Here is a 5,858-nt window from a genome sequence, read left to right as displayed (position 1 = left end):
AACTTTTATACACAAATTGACAAGAACCCCCATCTCATTATTATTATATTCTAAACTTTTATCAACTTTGAATAGATATAGGGAATCTATAGTAATTTGAGTGTATGATAAAGGCAAATAAACTGAAGCAAATCTGATATATTTTTGATAAATTTATCCTATACCTGCTACAACTAGCTCATATTATAATAAAATGTTGTCAAATATATGATAACGCTCATTCAGTATCATGGATTTGTGTATCTACAGACAAGAAATACACGAACGCACTGATACCCACTGATATCCACTCTAAAATTGGATCCAGTGTGCGCTATTATCTCAAGAGTTATCTCCCCGCTCAGGGATAACGCCAAGAATTTGGATAGAACGAGAGTACCAAGCAGATAAGTTACATCCCGGTTATCACGTGACATTATCTAAGTCCGACACCCTATATATCTACAGATAAACAATATCTATCACGTTATTTGTAAATTATTACTTATATAATGATCAAAGATCACAAATTACGTAAGCAGGGATCGTATGATAATGGCGTATTACTATTTCAAAAACTCTTTTGAATGAACGTGCAGGTGTCTATATATTGATCTATTGCAAACATTAATTTTACTATGAAGTCCATTATTTTTATCTCATCTTTTCCATTATAATTTATATCCAGAAAACATATTGATTTTCTAGCTGGTTTAATGTTTTAAAACAGAAAGGGACGAATAATTCTTTAATTCCAACTACAACATAAGTAGAAAACAAATAAAGAATTAAGACGTTACTAAGTTGTAAAACTTGTGTCGGATCCATATGTCATTTGAACAATAAAATATGTTTAAACTATCAAATAAAGCAACTCAAATGCACAGTTTTAGACCGGTGCGTTTTATAACGAGTGTAGTTTAGATCTAACCCAAATTATAAAATGTCATTTTACTCTTCTAGTTAGTTGTCAGGTACAAGACTTGTAATTTAATACGCCAGACGCGCGTTTCGTCTACATAAGACTCATTAGTGACGCTCACATCAAAATAGTTATAAAGCCAAAGAAGTAAAAAGTTGAAGAGCATTGCGGACCCAAAATTCCAAAAAGTAATGCCAAATACGGCTAAGGTAATCTATGTCTGGGATAAGAAAATCCTTAGTGTTTTGAATAATTCATAAATTTGTAAACAGGAAATTTATAAAAATGACCGTATAATTGAAATTATTGTCAACACCGAAGTGCTGACTACCTGGTGGACTATTTGTATTAAGGATACCATAGGCAAGTAGTCTGTGCCTCGATCGTAACTGGGATTGCTTATATCAAACCTTTATAACATTTTCGTTATTGTTTAACAAACTCCTTAAACGTTAAGGTTTCAATTCCTTCAGACGAAGTTGAACTTAGATGGGTCTAACTGTATGTATCTCTATGGTCTATATAAATCCCTGGCTTTGCAATGATTAATGTAAGCGTTCGTTGTGATGGTAAATAAAAGTTCTTAAGACACACAACATTTGTTTAGTGTTAATTTATTATTCTAAAACTAGCAAATGTCTTCAAAAATAGAGTATAGTCGACAATTTCAACAACAAATTTCAAAGAATTTCTATCAACACCAAATTTCCACACAATCAAAAAGGAACAATTAAAAAATTTCCTCTTTTGGATTTGCTTTCTTCTCATACTTGATATGCCTATAATTATAAAAAAAAATTCAAATTTAGTTACATGTTTTATATACAAGTACTTGTATGGCAAAGTTTTTTTATTAAAATGTATACAAATATATAGATTTTCTTATAAAACTTTTCAAATATGCACTTCTGTAGAGTTATAGTCTTTCCGTGTGCTTATTCACCGGGCAGTTTTTCCGCTAGCCTGAGATGCTGGCTCACTGCTCGACTATCGACGAAGTATGAAATTGGGTCATGATACTTTTTTTCAGCATACAGTGATTTTTACCAAGACATCTTTTGCTAGAACTTCCCACAGCGCAAGTGCAAGGTAAAAACTGTGATATAAGAAAAGGTAAACAAACTTGATAGAAGATGGTATTAATCGATTCTGAAATTTAAAACAAAAACACCAAGTTCTTTAACAATATTATGACAAAGTTTAATCAACAGATATGTTCGCATTGACCACATGCAAAAACAAATCTATATCGCTCTTTCGCCTCACTTATGTTCCATCAGTTTTTGATTCGGCGTTCTATGATTGCTTACTAGTATCAATAGCTAACGATGATGGGTACACTTCGTCACCATGACCCAACATTCATGTGCAGGTGAAAATTTCGTTGGATGAAATACAATATTATATTGTATGGATTGGTAATAAAAGCTTGCGCATGTGTAAGCATGCAGTGGTTGAATAATTCCCTCAGCATAATGATAACCAGATACTTCGTTTCATATGACTTTGATAACACGATGGTTGCCGTTTGTGAAACGGAAACTGTGTATCCATTTGGAAAAAAGCAACATGAGTTTAATTCAGTAATAGCCGTTGTTTGCATGGCGTAAGTCATATTTTTTGGCTTTCTACTTTAAATTAATCTCGTTTGCAACTTTTACACATTGTCGAAGTTCACACAATGACCGATAGATGTTTACATCCTCACTCTTTTGTCTCATACGGGTAGTTGTGTCAATGACATATATACCATACATCATTTTCGAAATGCTTTTGTGTTATCCTTTAAATTGATATTGCATATTCCGTGCATTCGAACTATTATAAAGTAGCTTTCATCTCTTTCTATTTTATTTTATTTTATTTGATCTCCTTTCGAATTCACGTACTCTTTGTGTGCAACCCTGGGTTGACTTCCGTTTTTTTGTTAGTTTCGTGTAGCTCTATCTTTAGATACCTGAGTTGTATTTTGTTACTGTTTGTTGTCTTTTAGTCGTTTTTGCGTTTGGTCAATATATTTCTTGATTTAATATTTTGCACTGCTCTCTTTTTGTGACGATTTTTCATATTCCTCTAGGCTTGTTTCGATTTTGCCATTTTTCCAAGATATCACCTTATGTCAATCAATCTGTCTTTAGTGAGAATTTGAGATCGGAATTATATTTACAGATGAAAATTAAAGAGAATGGGATTGCATATAAACCATATATTTTGTTGCACTTCAGTGTACCACTGTTTCCTTTATTCATAGATATGTTTTATCTGGTCTTATACGGTTTTGAAATCTCTCATGTTAAGATTTATTTTTTATCTTATACTCTCTTACTAGTTTTTGTTTCAGACATATCTGATCTGTTTCCATCATGCTAAATGTTGTAGTTTGTAATAATTCTATAATATCCCAAGGAAATAAAAAAAGATATGGAGTTGTGGTACGATTGCTATTGAACCCAAAGATACAAATTTAGAACAACTATATATAAAACGGAGTGTCTATTGTTTCGGCTAGCCGTATTCAATGAACATTTTGAGAATTTGAGACCGGAATTATATTTAAAGATGTCCTAATGAAAATAAGAAGGAATTGGATTGCCTGTAAAACAAATATATTTGAGACAGACTCCGGAACAATAGCGTTTGCAATTGAGTGAGAAACAAACTGGAATAGAACGGCGAACTGTAATATGATAGTACATAACTAAAGCAATAACTAAAAATCACGGAAAAGGTGTTTTACGTTCCAATTATTTCTCAACCCGAGCCAATGGTCCAACACGCATGAATATGGTTATTCGAGAAAAAAATCAAATACAACTGGCTTATCATTTGGCAGACCAGACCCGCGTTTCGTCTGCATAAGATCCACCAGTGGCACTTGAATAAAAGCAGTTAGAAGATCAAATTAAAATCAGAGGTGATAACCTCGGGTACATTACCCAAGGGATCTTTTGAAGGAATATTCAACCCGAAATGTAAATGTTTAAAATGCATGCATGACGGACATTAATTTAAACTTATGAGTGTTCTTAATCTAGGTAGAAAGGGCCTACTAGTAATTGAAATTGAGATTTGCCAACTTCATATTTTTATTTTCAATGCTGGTCAACTTATATTTAGCTTTCAAAATGTTTTAAACGGATCACCATTGACAATACTCATTATGAGTTTATATATAATATGAATGAAAAGAGCGTCTTTTGTTCTTTTTTCCCTATAAAATATACCCATTAAGAATATCTTGATTCAAACCTCAAAATCTGGAATACTTAGTATAAGAAATTGAAATTTCTAAATATGGAAATTCAACTGGAATGCAGAATGTGGCAGAGATGTTATCCATTCGTTATATGAATGAGCATTTAAAATTGCCATTTGGTTCAGGACTTTCCTTTTTGATATTTTCTTCGTGATAAACATGTTTGATTTTGACTTTTTTTCAAGTAAACATAACAAAAGTACATGCAATTGTCAGCATTTCTAAACAATGAAACTATTCAACATAAGACGTCCTAAATGCTGCTCAAATGTGAACATAAGGTCCATGATTTTTAGAAAGCTTTTCCGAAAAAAACGGTAAGATCAAATTATTGTTATCATTATAATTTCATCCTTTGTTAATTTAATTACAAATCATGCAGGTTCTGAACGCTTCTTTTGGGGACTTATAATCCAAATATTATGAAGTAGAAGCATAAATATATATGATTGAACTTGATTTTGTCTTGATAAAGTCGAATTCTTTTAACAAGTCTTTCGATTCTTTTTCAGTTATGACATTTTAATATTGTTAATGTTCACATTTATTCAGTTTTTATTTAACTTTTCCTTTTTTATACTAAAAATAAAGATACACTATTGTATTGATAAAAAAGTCGAAGAAAATCAAACAAAAAAATCAAAAAAATCAAATACAAGTTCATAAAGCCCTACGGAGAAATCGACAGATTGAGCAACATGCATTCGATGAAAACCGATTGACACCCTAAATGTTACTCAAAGTTTTAATAGCAGTAAGTTGAATATCTGAAAAGGACATCAAAGCATAAGTAATGCGTATTTCGTGATCCGTTTTATTCAAATACTCCTAATTTACTACCATTGCACCAATGCATACATTCGAAACCATTTGAATGTGTAAAGTTCCATTAGATATATTTACCAAACACTTGCCGTGTGCGATGATCTCATATAGATTTTTTAATCATTGACAGAACAATTTTATCATTTTTATTTTACCATAGACGCAAGGTGGACTTTGAGACAAAAAGGTATTTAACAAAAATACCGAATTCCAAGGTAAATCTGTATGTACTTGCTGAATTAATGATTCGCATTCTTTGTATTATATTCTTATGGATAAATATTCATTTTGCATACGACCGATCAGAGGGTATGCTACTACAGAACAATGGAAAGTTGACACCTGGAAAGTTGAGATCATCAAGTTTGTCATAGATTCTATAGTTTACAGAACAGAGGCAGAATAAAATATACTAACACAGTAATTCTTCTTATAAAATAAACGACATGACGACATAAATGGACAAATATCTTCAAGTCAGTAACTCGTACCAATAAGAAAAATGAATTCTGATTTGGTAAATTTATTCGTACAAAAACATAAGCTCCGGAGAGTTTTTTTTTATTATAATCAAAAACATCTAACATCGGTAAATAACATAAATCAAACTAGCATTCAGATTAAAGATTAAACAGCTCAAATTAAAATGCATAAACTACAGATCATATCAGAACAGTTTTAATTGAATAACATTTTAAGCACTAATACAATTTAGAACAACAACTTCAAGAAAGATACGATCAAATCCAGGACTGTGCAGGGATTTTAATTTGTGGAAAGCTATTCTCAAACCTAACATGGCCAGAAAGGCTGTTACATACAGTAGCGATGGCAATATAAACAGTTTCTTACACAGCTATGCTGGTTTTAGCGGTG

Source organism: Mytilus galloprovincialis, chromosome 12 (genome assembly GCF_965363235.1).
Source record: "Mytilus galloprovincialis chromosome 12, xbMytGall1.hap1.1, whole genome shotgun sequence".
NCBI lineage: Eukaryota > Metazoa > Mollusca > Bivalvia > Mytilida > Mytilidae > Mytilus > Mytilus galloprovincialis.
The sequence above is the reverse complement of the archived record's forward strand: the minus strand, read 5'-3'. Positions refer to the sequence as shown.